Below are 22251 nucleotides of genomic sequence, written 5' to 3'. Positions count from 1 at the left end.
CGCTCTTCTACTGAGAATCTAAGACCCGATTAGTTCGACTCTGCCACCATGGACTTTTAATGGGCCAACAATCTAATTATTAATTGATTAGGCCCAATAATCCTCACAAGAGTAACTTCTAAATTTCGTCTCTGCGTAGAACACGACCGCTAAATGGTCTTAGTCACTTACGACCGGCTAGTGCAATTACCATCCGAAAGGAGCTTTCTTTACCCGGGAACGTAGTCGGCCAAATAATCTTAGTTTGCTTGCAATAGTTTGCGAGAAAGAAACTAGTGTAAAATTCATTTACATTTAACAAAGAAAGAACAACATACGACTCTCAATGAAAAGATCTGAGATAAGAGGTTGAAGGTGATGATTATGATTTGAATTTGGTAATCTCTTTGAATGGGCAGGATGAGCTGATTGTGCCAGTCAAACCAAGGTTATTATTGCAACTAAATGTAAGAATATTATTCCATATCAATTCATTGGGCATAGGATAATTTTTCATTAGTACTATCAACCAAACAAACTGTTAATAGCTACACTATGTCTATTATGATGTGGACTGACAAGGATTTAAAAGTCTTCCATTTAGGAATCAGTTTTATTAGTTGCTTGTTGTAGGTATGATTACAAAGATATGCGGAAGGAAAATCACCAGGCCTTTGTACAAGTTCTAATCGAAACCCTTGAGAAGCCCGTGAACAAGCATTAGAGTGATGAGAACGTGGACGCAATTTACGAAAGAGAAGCTTCAAATTCAAACATTCTTATTACTCCCAATGGCTTATTCCCTTAGCACTCCTCTTCTATCCGGTATCAGCCATATAACTAAAGTACACTCGGAGGAAAGTGCGTCATCAGGTGAGCCAGGTAATCAAGCCATAACCAATGCTCTAAACCTTAAGCTGGAGCTATCCATCTTGAGAAAGGCTCAAGATATCGGAGTCGTGTATCTCCACGGCCACGGTGACATTCGAGCTAGGAAAGATTCCCGGTTCATCAAGAAGCTGGTCATCAATTACTTCTATGCTTTCTTGCAAAGTAACTGTCGAAAGAGTGCTGCATTATTGAGTGTTCTGCACTTGATTCAATTTGCGGATCAAAGGATGATCCACTAATCATGATTGGTGGATTATGATGGACCCCATCTGTTTAAGTGATGGGTCCATCAAAATAGACCAATTCATAAACAGTTCGGATCCTCTGTCCCGAAGGAGCGTCTGTCCCCGTGTCCCATTCAGAAAACGACAAAAAAAGGTGCAAAACACGTGCTCTTTGGAGCGCTCTCTGTGCCGTGTAAACAGTCGCCGAAGACTCCCTTTTCTCCAGAAAGCAACTCCTTCTTTGTGCCCTAATCCAAACTCCAGTCGAGCCCCGTTGTTTCCACCGTCGCCGTCAAACTCGACGACAGCCATCTCCGTCCCCTCCCGAACTCAACGGCAGCCCTCCCGCCGAACCCCGCTGCTACGCCATCTCTGTGCTTTGCTCTCCCAAAACCCGCGACGCCCCTTGCTTTTACTGTGCTTTACCCTAAAACCTTTCCTCCCCAAACCTTCGGCGTCGTCAACTCCAGCAACCATCTCGACGACTCCAGCAGCTCCGACTTCCCCTCCCTTTGTCGGTCCAGCAACTCCGGCTTCCCCTCCCTTCGTTGACTCCATCAGGTCTATATCTCCATCGTGGTCCTCCAAAATTTTCACAACTCCATTCTTTCTGCCAGACATTTGGTGTTTCAAGTTATCCTCCAATGTTCAAGCTATTATAACTTTAATTAAGTCATAAATTGGTGTTTTAAACCAGACGGTCGCCGACAGCTTGATCTCCCGAACTCGACGGCAGCCATCTCCGTCTCCTCCCGAACTTGACGGTTGTCGGCAGCTTCATCTTCGTCCAGCTTAGTATACTTTTCTTCCTCCCCTTTACCATTCTTCCTCCCCTTCTCCGGCCAATATCTATGTTTTTGTAGTTTGATTTGGGTGAAAATAAAACATCAGAAATTGGAACCTGCAATCCTCAAATTTTGATCTATGTATTTGTGGTATGGTTTATCATACTTCTGTTTAGATAGTTTGTTGTGGGAAATTTTAATATGTTGTTGTTTGGTTGCTACTGCATTCCTTTATCCTTAAATGCTACTCAAGCGCTTTAGAGGTTTAGGGATCGTTAAATTGATTAAATATGACTTAATGGACTGAAATTAGATAATTTCAGCCAAACACAACACCTAATAACCTTTGGTGGTTGCTCCAATTCATTTTCTTGGTACTACATAAGTTCTTTTTGCACCTAATATTATGAATATACATTTCTTGGTTGTTTTTTTTTTCAGGCCTAATTATAATTATCATGGAGTTGTCGTTGGTTGAATCTACTAGTTCGCGTAGGTTGAGTTTTGATGTAAACAAAGACTGTCAGGATGATGAGTTTGATGTTACTAATGAGAATATAGACTCTACCATGTTATTGATGAGTTTTGGCCAATCTATCATAGAAGAATTGATACCAAAAATGGGTATGAAATTTAAGACAGAAGAGGAAGCCTATGAATTTTATTTGAAATATGCTAAACAAGTTGGATTTGGCGTAAGAAGGAGCAAAAGCCACAATGATAAATCGGGTAAATTAGTTGACAGAATTTTTTGTTGTAGTGCACAAGGTAAAAGGCGAAAAGACAAACGAGATGTTTATGTGAAATCAAGTCGTCCTGAAACAAGATTTGGTTGTGAGGCTAAAATGAAGATTAGTTGTCGAAATAATGACAACTTGACTGTGGAGCAATTTGTTAAAGAGCATAATCATTATCTTTCAAGTCTAAACAAAACTCACTTCTACAGATGTTATAGGAATATATCTTCTTCTACGGCGATACAGATTGAGATGACAAATGATGTGGGAATCCCCCCAAAAGCATCTCATGATCTTATGGTGAAACAAGTAGGTGGGAGAGAGAATTTATGTTTTATTTCTAAAGATTACAAAAACTACTTACGATACAAAAGAACAAGAAATATGAGAGTTGGTGATACAGGAGGTGTATTGGAGTTTTTACAGAAAATGCAGTTCGATAATCCCAATTTTTTTTTATGCTATTCAAGTTGATGAAGATGATTTGATAACTAATATTTTTTGGTGTGATGCTAAGATGAGAGCTGATTATGGAAATTTTGGAGATGTTGTTTGTTTTGACACAACCTACAGGAAGAATAATGAAGGTCGCCCAATTGCGTTGTTTTAGGTATTAATCATCATAAGCAATCCATAATTTTTGGTGCAACTTTATTATATGATGAAACATCTTTGACGTTTGAATGGTTGTTTGATACCTTTACCAAGACTATATGTGAGAAAAAACCAATAACTATTCTTACAGATCAAGATGCAGCAATGACAAATGCTTTAGCTTCTAGATGACCTAAAACACATCATCGTTTGTGTATTTGACACATTTATCAAAATGTCGCAATACATTTGAGTAGAGTTTTTTCTCAGTTCAAAGAGTTTACTAAAGATTTTGCCTCATGTATATATGATTTTGATGAAGAGGAAGATTTTATTTCAGGTTGTAACATAATGTTGACCGAGTATGCACTTGAAGACAATGATTGGTTGAGACGTCTATTTCGCATAAAGGAAAAATGGGCTTTAGTTTATGGGCGACAAATGTTTTGTGCGGATATGACTGCAACCCAAAGAAGTGAGAGCATGAATAGTATTGTGAAAAGATATGTCACTTATCAACACAAGTTTTTAGATTTTTTTAATCACTTCCAAAGACTGCTTGATGATCGTCGATATAAGGAGTTAAAACTTGATTTTAAATCAAATACAAGTGTTCTATATTTATTGTATCCAATTCAAATTTTAAAGCATGCAAGTTGTATTTATACTCCTGAGGTATACAAGTTTTTTGAACAAGAGTAGTGCAAATCTCATGATTCTAGTGTAGAAATTTGTGAAGATGTTGGATCACATACAAAATATAAAGTTACTTCTTACAAAAAGAGTTACCATCATATAGTTACACTTGATTCACCGGGTTAAAAAATTGAGTGTAGCTGTAGAAAATATGATTTTGCTGGGATTTTTTGTTCTCATATTTTGAAAATATTTACAATGAAAAATATCATGAAGATTCCAAGTGAGTATATATTGAAAAGGTGGGCACGAAAAGCAAAAGATGGATACATTGGAGTTATTGATTTAATTGCGAACAAAGGTAGTTTGGATCCAAAAGCTTGCACCAATTTGCGATATAAAGAATTAAGTGGGTTGTATGTTCAATTGGTTACCAAGGCAGCGGAGAGGGAAGACACTTACAAGGTTGTTAAAGATGGTTTGTTGAGTATGTTTAAGATGGTGGATGAGAGGTTACAAGTTAATGAACCAATTGGCCAACACTCAATTAAAAAAGAGTTTGAAATTGGTGAAGGAAACTCTCTTGTAGTCAAAGGAATTAAAACAAAGAAGAAAACAATTTCAGGTAAGAGGTTGAAAGGTGGCTTAGATAAGATTTCAAAGAAAAGGAAATCAGCAAGAAGAACCAACCAAACTTCAACAATTGTTAAGGTTTCATCCCCATTCTTACTAAAGTGTTGTTTATTTTTTGTATAACAAGATGTAGAAGAGCATTATGAAAGTATATATCGAGCATGCCAAGTGTAGAATGCCAACGGATGATCAATCAAGTTAAGGATTGTTTTAGTATGTTAAACTAAAATAATTATGTTATCACTATCTAAAACTATATTTTATTATTTTAGCTTACAAATTATAGCTGTGTTGAAGGTTTAAATATGGCCGAAACTCAATTTCCACCACTTTTGTCAACACAACTGTCTCAGGTTCACTCTGATAATGATTATTTTCAGACAAATAATCGGGAAGGATGGCAAGAAATTAACCAGGTTTACACCTTTGTTGTTTTTTTAACCATTTCTCATAAGATTAGATTTGTTGTATCAGTATACTTGTTAACTTGTATTCACTGTAGATTATGAACATAATGTACCAATACCGATATGTGTTGCTTGAGCTGGATTAGTATCAACAAAGGTCGGCCTGATCATCCCTAAAAAGTGGTTAGTCACCAAGACTATCAGAGAAATAAAAAAAAGATTCGAAGAAATTACTTTGAAATGAGTTAGATCTTATTAGAAATTAGATGAAAATGTTTGAAATCTACCAAATTGATAGCAAAATGCATGAGCAGCTGAAAGTTGTCTAATTTTGTTGATTTAGAAAACTCAAGGATTAACATACTTTTTGCCTATCCTAACTTTATTTCTAGTAAACATGCACATGAGAGGGTGAGAGGCTTTCTTTGCCTCTCTTGAATTCAAACTTAAATTTCTAAACCTTTCCAATATTTGTGATTGTCATAAGATCTATTATTTAACCTTGCTACTATCTGTAAATTACCACTAGCTGGATTGAGTGCCTCATCTCTCTCTAATAGCGTCAATTGAGTTAAATTTCTATTGATTAAGAGAAATCTTCTAATCCTTATTTAGATATGATTTAGGTCCCAAATAAGCCTTGTAAAACTCCACCGTAGCATATATGATTTCTATAGTAACATATATGATTTTTAGTAGTTATGTAACTCGATAATGATAATAATATGCCATCACTAATATTGTGATAGTATAGTATGCGCTGCTTATCAAACTTCACTAGTTCTAGTATCTTTTCTTGTTATATATATGATATTTGATGACATTTTTAGTTGCATCTGCCATTTTTAATAGACTTACATGGTTTTCCTTGTTTTTTTTCTCTCCAGGTGCTTCAATTGTGTGGATGTTGCTACAATGGAATGCACATCAACTAAAGAACACCACAAAGAGTGATTGATGTCAATAAAGGCATCATCGGCATCAAGTTACAATGGAATGCAGACAAATATGTAATGAAGCAAGCTCCTCAAAACTCAAATACACATACTTCATTTACGGCTAAGCCAAGAACTTCTGTGTTGCATATTTTGTGGAACTTTTGTAGTTACCATATTTTGTGCTGCATATTTTTTATGCAGCATTTGTTTTGTCTAATTATTTTTATGCGAACTTTCTAGTTTTAACATTTATTTAGTGAGTGTTCTATGAAACTTGTACAAGCTTGATTGTGAACAAATAGCTTCTGTGATGTCATGTATTTCTGATCATGTAATGGTAATCGGATTGTGAACAAATAGCTTCTGTGCTGTCATGTATTTCTGATCATGTAATGGTAATCAATCAGATTGTGAATAAATAACTTCTGTGCTGTCATGTATTTCTGATCATATAACGGTAATCAATCGGATTGTGAACAAATAGTTTCTGTGCTGTCATGTATTTCTGATCATGTAATGGTAATCAATTGGATTGTGAACAAATAGCTTCTGTGCTCATATTTCTAATCATGTAATGGTAAGCGGATTGTGAACAAATAGCTTCTGTGCTCATATTTCTGATCATGTAATGGTATTCAGATTGTGAACAAATAGCTTTTGTGCTCAAATAGTAATGACTTTAGTTTGCTAATGTTGATGAATTAAGTGTGAATATTTTATGTAAAAATAATATTAAAGGAGCAACACGTGCAAAGATTAATCTCAATTATTCTTGATTTGTCTAAGATCCAGCATCACCTAAAACAACTACTCAAGATTGTTACAAATACATATACGGAACAAATCTCATCACTTACAAATGTTGACATCATTTGGTGATATACAAAGCTAACTGAAATAATGATACATAATTAATATCTATTCATAAATAAAAAAATCAAATGTCAACGTCATTCATAATTATATATCTTTATCACATTACATCACTAGCACTACTTAACCAGACCAACTAACAAACAAAACAAGTATACAACCAAAAGAATTAAGTTTACTATTACTAATATCCAAACCATATGCGGTACATTCAAATTTCGCATATTATGTCCAAGATAAGTAATGTGTTCCCTTCCTATTCTTGACTCCACTCTTGACAGCATCCTAAAATGTATATCACTGGTGTCTTCATTTAGTCCAGCATCAGATCTCACCTAATTTAACCATCCATGTTGCTTATATGCATAATATAGTCTTCCTGGGTTCTTGATTGATCTAGAGACTAGCAGCAATGCATTTAGTCCACAGTCCCTGTATCGTACATTTTCAAATTTGGTATGGTTGATGCTACTGTTACTTGATGATATCATTCAATAGCAACCTAATATTCAAAAAAGTTAGATTTGATAAAATTAAACTAAACAATAACAGTTTACATAAATAATGAAAAATCACACATTTTTATGAAAAATTTGATAAACTTCACTGAAAGTAGCAACAATCACACATTTTTATGCATTTAGTCCATTGAAAGTGATATCAACATAATTTTCACTATCACCAAATGATTAAATCAAGCATTCATAACATATAAATTATACTTATGAATCTAAGCAATGCATATAATAAAAACTGCATTTCATATAAGAAACCAGTGACAATCATTAGAAAATCAACAGCAAACATTAGAAAAATCTACAACATGAGCTGACCTATATATACAAAGAGCATGCTACTTGTTTTGGTTAAATCATATCAATATTATCTTGGACATGACTTAACAAAGTGGGGATTGGTTTAATCGTTAAGTTATCAGATTTAGATGCAATGCAATCTCTTCAGAAGCCTATGCTACATCAGTGACATAAAAGGTGTATATATATAAATAACACAAGCCTCGTTGAAGAAAGAAATTAGGGCACAATAGATCTACAGTTTTTGATAAAGAGGAAAATAGAATGATAATTGATACCAAATGTCTGGTTTGAAACACCGATTTACGACATAATTAAAGTTATAATAGCTTGAACATTGGAGGATAACTTGAAACACCAAATGTCTGGCAGAAAGAATGGAGCTGTGGAAATTTTGGAGGACCACGATAGAGATACAGATCTGCTGGAGTCGACGAAGGGAGGGGAAGCCGGAGCTGCTGGAGTCGCCGAGATGGCTTCTGGAGTCGACGACGCCGAAGGTTTGGGGAGGAAAGGTTTTAGGGCAAAGCACTGTAAAAGCAAAGGTCGTCGCGGGTTTTGGGAGAGCAAAGCACAGAGATGGCGTCGACGGCGCGGGCAGAAGCAACGGGGTTCTGCGGGAGGGCTGCCGTCGAGTTCGGGAGGGGACGGAGATGGCTGTCGTCGAGTTCGACGGCGATGGCAGAAACAGCGGGGCTCGGCTGGAGTTTGGGTTAGGGCACAGAGAAGGAGTTGCTTTGGGAGAAAAGGGAGTCTTCGGCGAGTGTTTACACGGCACAGAGAGCGCTCCAAAGAGCGTTTTTTTTTGTCATTTTCTGAATGGGACACGGGAATAGATGCTCCTTCGGGACAGAGGATCCGAACTGCTTCATAAAGTGGACCATCTTCTGAACCGCAAATTACGGACTAGAAGATCCGTGAGAACACGGGTTGCTAGCTACTTTCCCATGCTGAAGTCTATTTTAGTACCAGTTGTCTGGAGATTGATTTTGTTTGTCAATTCAGTTAACCCCAGAATATTTGCTCATGCTAATACACATTCAGTTGGCAGATTGAAAATTATGATGGATCGTAGCAACGAATTGAGCTTAAAAAGGAGCATAAATCAAACGGATTATAGGTAAACACACGTATATATTAATAAACGTTGTACAGTTAAATCAGATGGTTTAAGTTAATCTCTCGAATTAATGAAATACTTTGTTGCATAAATATTTATAAAATACTAAAAAAAAATTTAAATTATGCAACTACTTGTTAATGAATTGAATACCAGGAACACATAAGCCCTCCCGTATTCCATTCTTCCCCAGTAAAAAAATAGATTTTTTTTTGGTTTATTATTTATATAAATGACTAGAATGGATGCTAAGGACATACTAGGGAATATAATAACTATATGATTATTATAATTTAACATTTATTTTATTGGGTTTCATGTATATAATTTATGATTTATTCAGATTTATTATTGTTGATTATTGTAGATATATTTCAGATTTATTCAAGTCAAATTGAAGCGCATTGCGTACGTGAATTAGATTTGAGTGTGATTAAATACTGCAGATATTGCCATATTAATATTATTAGGTATTTATGTGTTTGATCAGTTTGTCATATTCGATTATAGTCTATTTCAGGTAGCCCAAATTAGCGCGGTAAATAAATCAAGCGTTCGTGAAAAAACTTGGTGTTAGACTTGGTAAGAATTTGTTTATGTTCATTTAATATACATAAGATTAATTAAACAAATAAATTTGAACAGCTCGTTAAGCTAGACAAACAAGTACGAGCTAAACAAACAAGCTTGAACACTCGTTAACGTTCATGAACAACGTTCGTGAACAATATTCGTAAACAACGTTTGTGAACAATGTTAACAAACCATATTTATTAATAAAACTCTTTTCAATATGCTAAATAAATAATAAAATAAATAAATTTAAATTATCAAACACAATAACCAATCAAACAATTAAATAAGTTTGAATTGAGAGCTTGATAACATCTAAACGAACCAAACTCGAACCAAGCTCCAGCTAAGCTCGAACCAAGCTCAAGCCAAGCTTGAATTGAGAGTTTGATGACATCTAAACGAACTAAGCTCAAGCTCATAACACTCATTTCAAAAGCTTAGTTCATTTTAAACTCAGCTCGGCTCAACTTGGTTACCTTATCAAACAAGCTTGAACATCCAAAATCTCGGCTCAGCTCGATTTGTTTATAGTCCTAGTCCAAATGGGCTAATTTGACAACCTAGTCCATTAGATGTGATTTAGTCCCATATTGATAGTTTGTTTATCGCAGTTTGCCTTGATATTGTTCTCTCGACCGTTATGCGTTGTCTCTTCGGAGACATCCGATAAAATTGGAACGATACAGAGAAGATTAGCATGGCCCCTGCGCAAGGATGACACGCATAAATCGAGAAATGGTCCAAATTTTTTTTCCTGCTCGCGCAAATCGCATGGCGGATTGGATTTAGGTTTTGCCCCCTTTTATCGACTTCATTCTTTGGTTTTGTTCCTCCTGCGAGTATAGGGTATGGAGCTGTCGATTTTGATTTGTTACTTGGTTTGCTTCTTTGTCACGATCGTTTCATGAATTGCGAACTCCAATCTTGAATCTTTTTGTGTTTTTCTTCTTACTTCGACTCCACCCCATGTGTATACCCTTAATTCAGCGAACCCTAAAATCACTTTTTTTTTTTTTAAAAAAAAATCATTTTTCCCTCTTTCGATGTACTACGGAAAGTTCAAGGGGTTAAATTTGAAAGCCAGTAATGTTTATGCTACTTTGTTATACGGATTCTAGTGCTTTAGTTCTCTCGGAATGCTTTCATTTGATTCAATGATAGGTTTCAGTTTCCTTTTGCGAAGTTGTCTTCCAGAAAAAGAAACATTGCATGAGGCAGAAGAGCATTGGAAGGATTGGGTTCAAATTATCTTGTGCATCACTCAGATGCCATTAACTTTTTCCTGCTTTTTAGTCACTGTCGATCATCAATGTGATAGAAGAAATTTGGACATCATTCTCTGTTCATGTGCAAGTGCGTTTATGTTCAGTTTTCAACTGTGCAAAGTGATGAAATGAAGTCATTTCTCATTACAGATATTTAACATCATTCAAGAATTGTCCGGCCAGTATGCCTGGTGAATCAAAAACTTCTGAACTGGTGAGTTTGAGAAGATATTGATAATGCTATTTTCTATGAATTCTGATATGCACAAATATAGAGTCAAACTGTATATAATATATCAAAATATGATTTTGCATCCATTTGTTTTTGACTTTAAAAATCAAATGCAACCATATGTTCATTGATATATATCCATTTTGTATAATGGATGCTTGTGCATGACTTAATTATTTTAAAATTTCTTTGACTGAACATGGCACCAAATTAATTTCTTGGACAAACAACCTAGTCGCTGAAATCCTCTAATTATAAAAGAGTTGCATGTTGAAAGAAATCAACTAAATATAGAATATGGTGGCTGTAAGTATAATTAACATACCTATATTTCAATGTGAAAACTTATGTACTGAATGGAGGAACTAAGCCTAAACCGTTTAAGTAGTTTTTTTATTGAAATGAGTTGATGCTCGTGGATTATACCTTGACGGCGTTGCGAGTGTGAATATATTACTCAAATCTTGATCCAACGTAAAAATCAGCTCAACTTAATGTTTTTCTCGGCAGCTTGTAACTGGCACAGTTTCATGATTTTGTAATCTGTGAATTTAAGATTGAAACCTTCATGAACAGGTTTTAGGTTTTTAAAAGAATGAGATTAATTAAAGATAAAAGAGTGGTATATTCTATTACTGAACATATTATGCTAGTGTAATCAGAATATCTTCTCATTCCTTTCATGTGATTTATGATAAGTCCAGTTTGTTGCTGTTCTTTTTTTTAATCATTTTGTCTGTTGTCATGGCTCATTAGGTCTACACATTGCCAGAGAGTGAGGTCGCCTACAAATGTATGCTATCTTAATCACATCTTGGCAATAGCAAGAAACTTTATGTTCATGTTTTGGTTTAATTTATTAATTTTTCCTTTGATCCGTAACTTGCATAAGCTGGCCATTTGGTACAAGACTGGACTATCTGCTGCACCCTTTTGGTGTTCAAAACTGCATCTGCAACATCAACTCTTAGGTCTATTGATATGAAAAGGAATCTCTTGTCTCAGATTGGAATGCATACATAGGATATACTGATATGATTCTGCTAACACTTGTAAAATTTATGAATTGGGTGTCATGATTGTTGAGTGTCATTGTTGATAACATTAGAATGGTAGCAAATTCATTTAAAGCCACGTCTTATCCATTAGAGAAATGTTGTACGACGTAGGTTGCCCATTTTGTAGTTCTATCTACAATGCAATTATGTTTTCCTTCTTGTTTTGTAATTATGGGGTACTTACATAAACTGAAATGCTACACCTATGAGCTTCTATGCATTTTTTTCGAATTGAATAGTTATACTTCTTACATACACCATTGTCATTTGTCCAGCCATCGCAGGATTATATGAGTTTGTAAGTCCAACATGCATTAGTCACTATATTGAGCCTTTGAATTCTTTAAAAATTATAGGTTCATTTGTTTTTGCCACAAGAGTCTGCCTCAATAACTTTGGTACTCCTACAGCCTTGTCAAAATCCACTATTGGGGTGATTCCACTCTTATGAAAAAATTTCCAGGTATGTACCACTTCATCGACTATAATCTGTAGCTTCACATAATTGATCCATCTTTAATGAATACATATCATGACCTATCCACTAGTTTTGCTGTTTCCTTTAACCTCATGGCAAGAGTTTCATAAATTTGTTATTGAGTCTGATATGATCAACACATCTTTATTTTTTCTAAAGAGATCCAGTGTGTTTATTCACCTAAAGTTAAGCGTACGTGACATATGAACAGAAATAGCGAGCATCTAAACACTCTAAAAGTCATAAAGTTGCAATACTTGAACATTTAGTTAATCAGTAGCTGCTTAAACTGATAAGTGCAGCAGTATATGGTACTTGTTGGAGTCCTCATCATCTATGCAGTAACAAGTGACAGAAACCTCAATGAAGTCGTTCCTAATTTTTGGTGAAATTGCTGAACCATATGCACTAGGTATATGTAGCTAGAATTTCATGACAAATCCATCTATTCCTGTTTCTTTTCTTAATTGTCACTGCCAATGTACAGTCTAACCTCTTCCATTTCAAGTTCTTTGATTAATTGTACAGGTTCGGTTGTGTTATATCCAGCATCCTTGTTGAATTCATCAAAAATTTCAAATGCTTTCTTGTAGAACTAACCACACCAAACCTCCACCAGACCCAACTAAGCATTTGTCTTCAATATGAAGCTGGTTCACTTCCCTCAATATAAAGTCCATCAAACTTGACATGGATCCATCTGGCGCCTTGTTCTTATGATCATATGGCGTGAATAGGGCCTGCAAACAATAATTAATGAGAATACAGAACAGAGGTAAGAGGCATGATTCCTCTTAGTGAGATTATTTGATATTCCTGTTCAAAATCTCAAGCCACCAATAAAGTCTGCTATTTCCAAAGGTACTCAATAGTCTAGTAAAAGATTCAACAGGGAAACAATTATTTGAATTACGACCATATTTATATAACATGGGAGCTACTCTATGCAGTCATACTGTTAACCCTTTCTCATGTTATTAAATAGTTTGTAGGTTTAAACATTTAAATATTTTTGACAAATCAGCTATTCTATGATATTTATTCTGGAGATAGTTTTTGTTTCTCTAGGCTCTTTGTCCTGCTGATGGACAAACACACTAAGATAGCTTCAGAGAAAAGAGATCAGAACAAGTTGCAAGCAACCATGAAGGGACCAGTTCTAGGGATGAAGTATCCACGTTCTATTGTTGTCTGCACACTCCATCATGAGATTTTACATAACCAAAGAATTTATGGAACATTGAATAATAAGAATGACTCCTTGGTTTTAGGTTATCTCTGCCCCACCCAATTTCTAAGAGTTTCTGCTCAGATGTTTGGCGAAAGAAATGTCACAAAAGAGGATGAGAGGAGAAATAAAATGCATACCCCACCTCCATTCTTTAGTGAGCGAACATTAGACCAAATATGAGGTTCAAAGGACTTTAATTTGCAAGCTGCTGCATTATTTGAGCCTCAGGCTTTACTGAATGGAGCTGTTCCAGGATTTTCTTCATATGGATCATAATCCTGTAAAATTCAAAAACAAAAATTACAGGAAGAAAAGGATCTATAAACAAACACACTGAACATTATGACCATTCTTGGTTCCTGAAATATCACACTACATTGTAAGAAGAGTGTTAAATATGGAAGAAGCACCCAAAAAAAAAATGTCCTAGTAGCAGCAAGATAATTAAATAATGTCATTTGAGTTAAAATATTATATTAATCAACTCCTCAATTTCTGTTCAAATCAACTCCTCTTCCTGCAGATAAAGACACTTACAATTAATCCATAGGAAGATAAGTATATACTTCATATGATAATTATTTACTATGCATACCATCTCTGCCTCTCCTCTCATAGAGGTCTGCTGCTTCAGCAATCTTGCGGCCATTCAAATTTTCCATAGGCACCATCTTAAAAATTCAAAGATAAAAAATTATCTCAATACCTAGCCCTTTAGAAGCATTCATTTATCTTTTTATGTTTTGCAAACAAGATAAAGCTACATAATTGTCAGTCACTCTAAGAAAGTGTCGGAAAGTGTCAGTGTAGAAACACATCGATGCATCACATATGCAATAAATTAAGCTTCAGAATCTTATTATTTGATCAAAAGCTCAAGTTCTTGTAAACCAAAAAAAAAAAAAAAAAAAGAAAGAAAGAAAACAGTGGAGTCTCACAATTAGGAATCAGCTCCTTACCATGCAAATCTGACAAAATTGCATTAAACATCATGCTAAGGATATCATACAACTTGCTTGTCTTTAAGCTCACCTTTAGAATATTTTAATTTTAGATAAACTTTTCGATGTGAAAATGAGTTAGATGAGAAGATAGTACCATAATTACTTTGGATTTCCAAGTTTAGTACCTCTTATTTAATTAGCACAACTTGATGCTATTATTACTTCATTTAAATATCTGCCCGAAGTAAATTCATATTACGTACGTATCAGAAGTATCCTAAACTTTGATTGGTCATCTACATCCTCCCTTTTGGCACTCCGTTCGCCAGAGGAGGGAATCTGTACCGGCATTCGCTCGCTGTGCAGAATTGTGCGCAGACTTCGTGCTCGATCATCCGTAGGCAGCCCTCCACCAGGTTGAAATAGTAGAAGAGACCCTGCATATATATCATTAATCGATTTAATGACAGATTAGATAATTAATCGTTAAAACATAATGCAATTTCACTTAAGTTTATTGCACTAAATAACTTGCCATATGTTTTTTTGCATTAGTTGTGCTAATCTTAAAGTCTTATAGTAATTCATACTTTAAAAACCCAAACTAAACAATTAATAATCAAAATTAGAAAGGTAGCCTAATTTGGTTGCATTGAAGGCGTTGACTCGTAACTGATACTATTTTTGTCTATTCATACAAATACTATTCCTCCATTAGCAAAATTTGCTTGATAATAAACACTTAATCATCAATTTGGAAATATAAAACAAATAATTAAATAATAAGAAAATTATTATTATTATTATTATTATTATTATTATTATTTAGGTGCATTCAAATGTAGTGGGATGCCATGTTTGGTATTTTGGCAATTCGTTATTTTCTATTTTCATCAATTTTTTTTTTAAAATGAGAATGTAAAAAATGGAAGGGGAAAAAAAAAATCCATGCACGAGACAAACTTTAGGGTGCGTTTGATATACACGTTTTTCATTTTCATTTTTTGAAAAACGCACGTTTTCTAAAAAATAGTGTTTGGTTTGCGTTTTTCGTGCCTATTTTCTAAAAAAATAGATAGTGTTTTCTAGAAAAATAGAAAATGACAAAATGTCATTTTCTGTTTTATAGAAAACGTGCGTTTTTTCAGAAAATGAAAATGAAAATGAAAAACGCGCGTATCAAACACACTCTTAGTATTCTCGACAAGCAAAAGCTGATGACGACTAAGATACTGATGTCAATAATAAAAGTCAAAAATATTAATTAGAAATTTATTTTGATTTATTCGGATGACAATTGTAACCATATTTATAATTATTTTTATATTTATTATTATCATATTTATTATAATATATTACTATATTTATCATTATATTTTTAATATATTATTTTAAATAGGCTTCATCATCAATAATGAATCAATTGTTTCAACAAAAGTGATTGAATTCCGTTGGGCGAGCCGGTGGCGGCGATCATCCGCTTGTGCGCCTTGACCAGCGCTAATGGCCATAGGGACAAGATTCGGGCGGTGGAGATCCTCTGGGAGATGACCTTAAGAAATGATAAATTGTACATGTCCCCATCCAACTGACTATGGCGGAAGACATCCGCCTCCTGGTACTCCCCCGATAGGTGTGAAGAAGAAGGACAAAAGATTCAGCAAGTGGTGCATCCGAGGAGGAGGTAATGAGGAAGAGGACGTAAGAGGAAGTGTTAGAGTTAAGAAGATGAAATGACATCCCTCCCTCTTCATTTTCTAGCCTATTCAAATTCCTCCATTAACCGAGGAAGAGGAAGAGTCATCTTCCTCCTATAAAAGTTGCATCCAAGGTCCAAGAAAAAAGAAAAGGGAGAGACAAGTTGTGTGCGAAATCTATGCGAGGTCAAAGAGAAAGAGTTTGTCCTGTGTTTGCGATCTCTATGCAAGGTTCGTCTGTGTGCACAAAAGAGAGAGAAGGGGTTATTGTAAAGAACATAAGTTTTGGTTTGTTTATTACCATCGGATTGGGATTTAGTTTGTGAACCTTGAAGAGCTTTTCAATTCATTCGTGATCGCTCTTCCGACGACGAGTTATTCTTCGATGTCTTCCTTCTTAAATTTCTTCTCCAAAAGCATTGTAAGTTTTTATAGTTTACAGATTTCATTTTTTGTTTATTTTTCATACTTTAGAACCAACAATGATATCAGAGCAAATGTTGAATTCATTATAGATCTTTCTACTTGTGATATGATCATGTTATCGCGAAAGCATAAAATCTCTTATGCTTATAGATCATGTTACTATAAAAGGATCTATGCAAGATATGCTAGTAGATATGTTTGAATGGTATGCATATGTTGATCGTTGGAAGAATCGTCGACGAAGTTTGCTCTATCGAATTTCATCGTCGCCGGGCATAATTGCGATCTACGTCCATCGCCGAACCCCGAGAGTAGCAGATGATAACCACGGAGTTTGTCTCTATTTCTGGACGATGGAGGATTAGGAGGCCAGTCCTCTAATTATGATCGACGGTCGAAAGGGGTCGAAGGTGATGCACTACAAAAAAACTGCTAGTTAGGGACGAAATTTGGGATGAATTTGATAAAAAAATTCAGTGCAAAATTTTTTGCGACGAATTTTGGGACGAATTTATATTCGTCCCAAAAATGGTGTTGCAAAAATGTTAGCAACAAATACATAATTTCGTTGGAAATATTTGCGACAAATTTAAATTTTCGTCACAGAATTCGTTGCAAATATGCAATGAACATTTATTCGTTGCAAATTTCATAATTTTATATCTGCGACAAGCATATTCTTTTGTCCCAAATTTGCAACGAAAATTTTTCGTCGCAAAAAACGTTGCCTAATTACAAATGACTAGAGGGAAAAAAACTCGAAGATTTGCGACAAAAAAATATTTTCGTCCCAAATTTGGGACGAATCTGCATTCGTCCCAAATTTGCGACGAATCTGGATTCATCCCAAATTTGGGACGAATCCATATTTGTCGCAAATTTGCAACGAACCTAGATTTGTCCCAAAAACGTCGCTTTAACGACGGTGGGTAAAAAAGCTATTTGCGACGAATTTTGGGACGAATCTGAATTCGTCCCAAAAGTTGTTCCTAATTTGCGACGAAAACCTTAATTTTGTCCCAAATCTGCAACGAACTCTGAGACAAATTTTGATTAATCGTAAAAGATTTACGATAAATTTGCGACAAAAACATATTTGTCGCAAAATTTGTCCCAAAAATTTTAAAAAAAATCCAAAATCTTTTTTTGATTTTTCTGTTATTCTGTTTACATATTACACTTACAACATCTTCAACAATTTATATCAAATACATCCATATACAACATCCAAACAAATCATCCCAAAACTAAACACATCATATCCAACACATCCATAATCCATATATTTTATATCCAAACAAATCATTCCAAAACTAAACACATCATATTCATATATACAACTAACCAAAATCCAAACAAGTTCAACAACTCATAATATCAAACATGAAAGTTCTATAACAATCCAAACAACAAATGTAACAAGACATCCAAAGGAAAATAAAATACATAGCGTCATGTCTCAGGAGCTTCGGTCGCCTTCCATGCTTCTTTTCCTGCGTTAAATTACAAACAAACAATAAGTAACATTTATAACTAAAAAAAATGTATCAAACATATTAATGATATCTGTATCTAACATTTACATATATGAATGAAATTTGTTACTAAGATTGTTTGTCATAACATGCAAAGTATCATCATGACATAAAATGCAAAGTATCAATGTGAAATTAAAGTTGTTTGTAATTCATATCCTTTGTTCAAGCCTCATGTTCATATATACAAATAACCAAAATCCAAACAGCAAGTTCAACAAATTGATAATGAAATAAGTACATTGATAATCCTTTTACTACTTGTGTGGTTAATTTTGTATAGTTAAATATGTGTATAAGTGCTCTTAAAAAGGGCACATCAGTATACTCACATTAGTATATATATTACATATATACTCATAAAATCCACTATTAGTTCCTAATAGTCACTGTTATCCCCCTACCATGTTGATTGATGTTCAATTGGTATGCATTTGATTGTATTGCATCTGGAGGATCTGCTTGTTCTATCACTTGGGTGTGGAACTTATTACATTATTTCACTTTTTAGAAAATGTTGTTAGATGTTCACATCTCCTATGTGCGAATATTTTCAAAGTATCATTTGTTAAATATTCTTTCTCTGTTTCTTTAGCAGGGTATCACATAATTTTTAGTTTGAAACCGTCTAACCGAATAGATTTCTTTAGAACTGTTTCGAGTCTTGCATTTGAACATTCAAATAGTTCCTCAATGAGTATGACCACATGCACTCCTTTTAATGATCACGGAGTGGATCCTGTATTTGCTTATGTTTAGCCTTGCTTATTTCCATGTTGGCCAAAATCTTTTGTTCAAATCATTCATATGTAATGTGTTCTAATTGTACAATGGAGGGATAAGAACTGTAGCCAATCCCAAATAGTTGACACTAATCTGACTTGACAGTGATGATTATATGTCGTCCTTTATTCTCTTTAAATTGCAACTCAGTGAATATGCCAAACATAAGCCTTCCTGATTCATATTTCAATATGTATTTGCTTATCGTTATGTAACTTTCCAGAGTTGAGAACTACATTGCTCAAATGATAAATCATGTAACTGATCAACCCCCTTCATAATTCTGTTCCATATTTGCTCCTTATTCTACTTTATCTAATTGGTATATATATTAGCATATATATTACATATATACTAATGTGATTATACTAGAACAAGATTTCCAGTGCCAACAAAAATAATAACAAATGCTGGTAAAAGAATTGACAAAAGAACTCAAATCAATATTAGAGATAGTTACTCTATGAAAGATTCAAAAGAATGGTCACCAAATTAAATTAGTCACTGCATCAAAAAGATGACATAATTGTAACTCAAACATCAAAATTATGCAAAGGCAGCATGGAATTAGTATAACACATCACAGTATAAGGCGTTCTAAAAAACAATCAAAAGAGCAAGGACATGAAGATACAAAGCAAAATTAATAATAAGGTAGTAGAATTTGTTTTGCAGTGTTATCTTATATAGATAGCAAACATGACATAAGAAGCAATATATCAAGGTAAAATGAAAATATAGAATCAACTATAACATGACATGAAAAAAATTCAAACATAAAATTTACCAAGAATCACCACCACCGCCATCATCATCATCACCATCATCACCGTCACCGGGAGGCCCATCTTCTGTATTTTATACGCATTTATTTTGATTTAAAAAAAAAATAATTTTTGCGACAAACACGAAATTCGTCCCAAATCAGGGACGAACTCAGAAGTTCGTCCCTAATTTGGGAGGAATTTCCAAATTCGTCCCTAAAATCTGTTTTTTAGGTTAAACTTTTAAAAATTGGAAGATGACCCTAGCGAGCTCAGAATGACACGAAACAAATTTCTTTGGGTTCGTATCGTTCTCCTGATCTCATTAATGGGGTCAAACATAATTTTTAACAAATATACTGACGATTATAAATTTTTTACCCCCAACGAGTAATAAATATTTGATTCTTGTTGTAAAAATTTATTAACATCAATTTATTGATTAAAAATTGTGTTTGGACCCATTAGTAAGATCACGAGATTGATACGAACTCATAGAAACTTGTTTCGTGTCATTCCGAGTTCTCTAGGGCCATCTTCCAATTTTTATAAGTTTAACCTAAAAAAATAGATTTTTGGACAAACTTGAAATTCATTCCAAATTAGGGACGAATTTCAAGTTTGTCGCAAAAATTAATTTTTTCATAAATCAAATTAAATACGTATAAAATATGAAAGAAGGACCTAGAGAGCTCGGAATCACATGAAACAAGTTTCTATGGGTTCGTGTCGATCTCCTGATCACAATGATTACCTCAAATATTTTTTTCACACAAGATATTTAGGTGAGTGATTTTTGGATATCAAAACCACCTAATCATTTTCAAACTCTAACTCTTTTTCACCAAGTCTTAAGGTTTATAGAGTTCATCTAACTATTATTACTATTAAAAAATTTTATTAGTTATTTGAGGCCATCATTGTGATCATGAGATCGATACAAAGTCATACAAACTTGTTTCATGTGATTCCGAGCTCTCTAGGCCCATCTTCCGTATTTTATACGCATTTATTTTGATTTTACAAAAAATAAATTTTTGCGACAAACACGAAATCCATCCCAAATTAGGGACGAACTCAGAAGTTCATCCCTAATTTGGGACGAATTTCCAAATTCGTCCCTAAAATCTGTTTTTTAGGTTAAACTTTTAAAAATTGGAAGATGTCCCTAGCGAGCTCGGAATGACACGAAACAAATTTCTTTGAGTTCGTATCATTCTCCTGATCTCATTAATGGGGTCAAACATAATTTTTAACAAATATACTGACAATTATAAATTTTTTACCCCCAACGAGTAATAAATATTTGATTCTTGTTGCGAAAATTTATTAACATCAGTGTATTGATTAAAAATTATGTTTGGACCCATTAGTAAGATCACGAGATTGATACGAACTCATAGAAACTTGTTTCGTGTCATTCCGAGTTCTCTAGGGTCATCTTCCAATTTTTATAAGTTTAGCCTAAAAAAATAGATTTTTGCGACAAACTTGAAATTCGTCCCAAATTAATTTTTATATGGGTTCGTGTCGATATCCTGATCACAATGATGACCTCAAATATTTTTTTCACACAATATATTTAGGTGAGTGATTTTTGGATATCAAAACCACCTAATCATTTTCAAACTCTAACTCTTTTTCACCAAGTCTTAAGGTTTATAGAGTCCATCTAACTATTATTAAGATTAAAAAATTTTATTAGTTATTTGAGGCCATCATTGTGATCATGAGATCGATACGAATCCATAGGAACTTGTTTCATGTGATTCTGAGTTCTCTAGGCCCATCTTCCGTATTTTATACGCATTTATTTTGATTTTAGAAAAAATTAATTTTTGCGACAAACACGAAATTCGTCCCTAAAATATATTTTTAGGTTAAAATTTTAAAAATTGGAAGATGACCCTAGCGATCTCGGAATGACATGAAACAAATTTCTTTGGATTCGTATCTCCTGATCTCATTAATGGGGTCAAACATAATTTTTAACAAATATACTGACAATTATAAATTTTTTACCCCCAACGAGTAATAAATATTTGATTCTTGTTGCAAAAATTTATTAACATCAGTGTATTGATTAAAAATTATGTTTGGGCCCATTAGTAAGATCACGAGATTGATGCGAACTCAAAGAAACTTGTTTCGTGTCATTCCGAGTTCTCTAGGGCCATCTTCCAATTTTTATAAGTTTAACCTAAAAAAATAGATTTTTGCGACAAACTTGAAATTCGTCCCAAATTAGGGACGAACTTTTGAGTTCATCCCTGATTTGGGACGAATTTCAAGTTTGTCGCAAAAATTAATTTTTTCATAAATCAAATTAAATGCGTATAAAATACGAAAGATGGACCTAGAGAGCTCGGAATCACATGAAACAAGTTTCTATGGGTTCGTGTCGATCTCCTGATCACAATGATGACCTCAAATATTTTTTTCACACAATATATTTAGGTGAGTGATTTTTGGATATCAAAACCACCTAATCATTTTCAAACTCTAACTCTTTTTCACCAAGTCTTAAGGTTTATAGAGTCCATCTAACTATTATTACGATTAAAAAATTTATTAGTTATTTGAGGCCATCATTGTGATCATGAGATCGATACGAACCCATAGGAACTTGT

At 34.1% G+C, this 22251-nt stretch overlaps 1 long non-coding RNA gene and 1 other non-coding gene across 4 annotated transcripts; both read left to right on the top strand.

Moving 5' to 3' along the window:
• Positions 1-9839: 9839 nt before the first annotated feature.
• Positions 9840-13297, top strand: LOC122024978. 3 transcript variants are annotated; one of them, XR_006123563.1, is made up of 5 exons: positions 9840-9997; positions 10624-10687; positions 11462-11498; positions 12120-12226; positions 12835-13297. It is a non-coding gene; the product is annotated as an uncharacterized LOC122024978 (long non-coding RNA). The 3 variants fall into 3 exon arrangements; XR_006123561.1 differs by having other exon boundaries at positions 9840-10054; XR_006123562.1 differs by lacking the exons at positions 12120-12226; positions 12835-13297 and adding an exon at positions 11598-12110 and having other exon boundaries at positions 9840-10054.
• LOC122026031 lies at positions 9856-9958 on the top strand. The gene has a single exon (XR_006124004.1). It is a non-coding gene; the product is annotated as a U6 spliceosomal RNA (small nuclear RNA).
• Positions 13298-22251: the final 8954 nt, after the last annotated feature.

Source organism: Zingiber officinale, chromosome 9B, assembly GCF_018446385.1.
Source record: "Zingiber officinale cultivar Zhangliang chromosome 9B, Zo_v1.1, whole genome shotgun sequence".
Taxonomy (NCBI): Eukaryota; Viridiplantae; Streptophyta; class Magnoliopsida; order Zingiberales; family Zingiberaceae; genus Zingiber; species Zingiber officinale.
The sequence above is the reverse complement of the archived record's forward strand: the minus strand, read 5'-3'. Positions and strand labels throughout refer to the sequence as shown.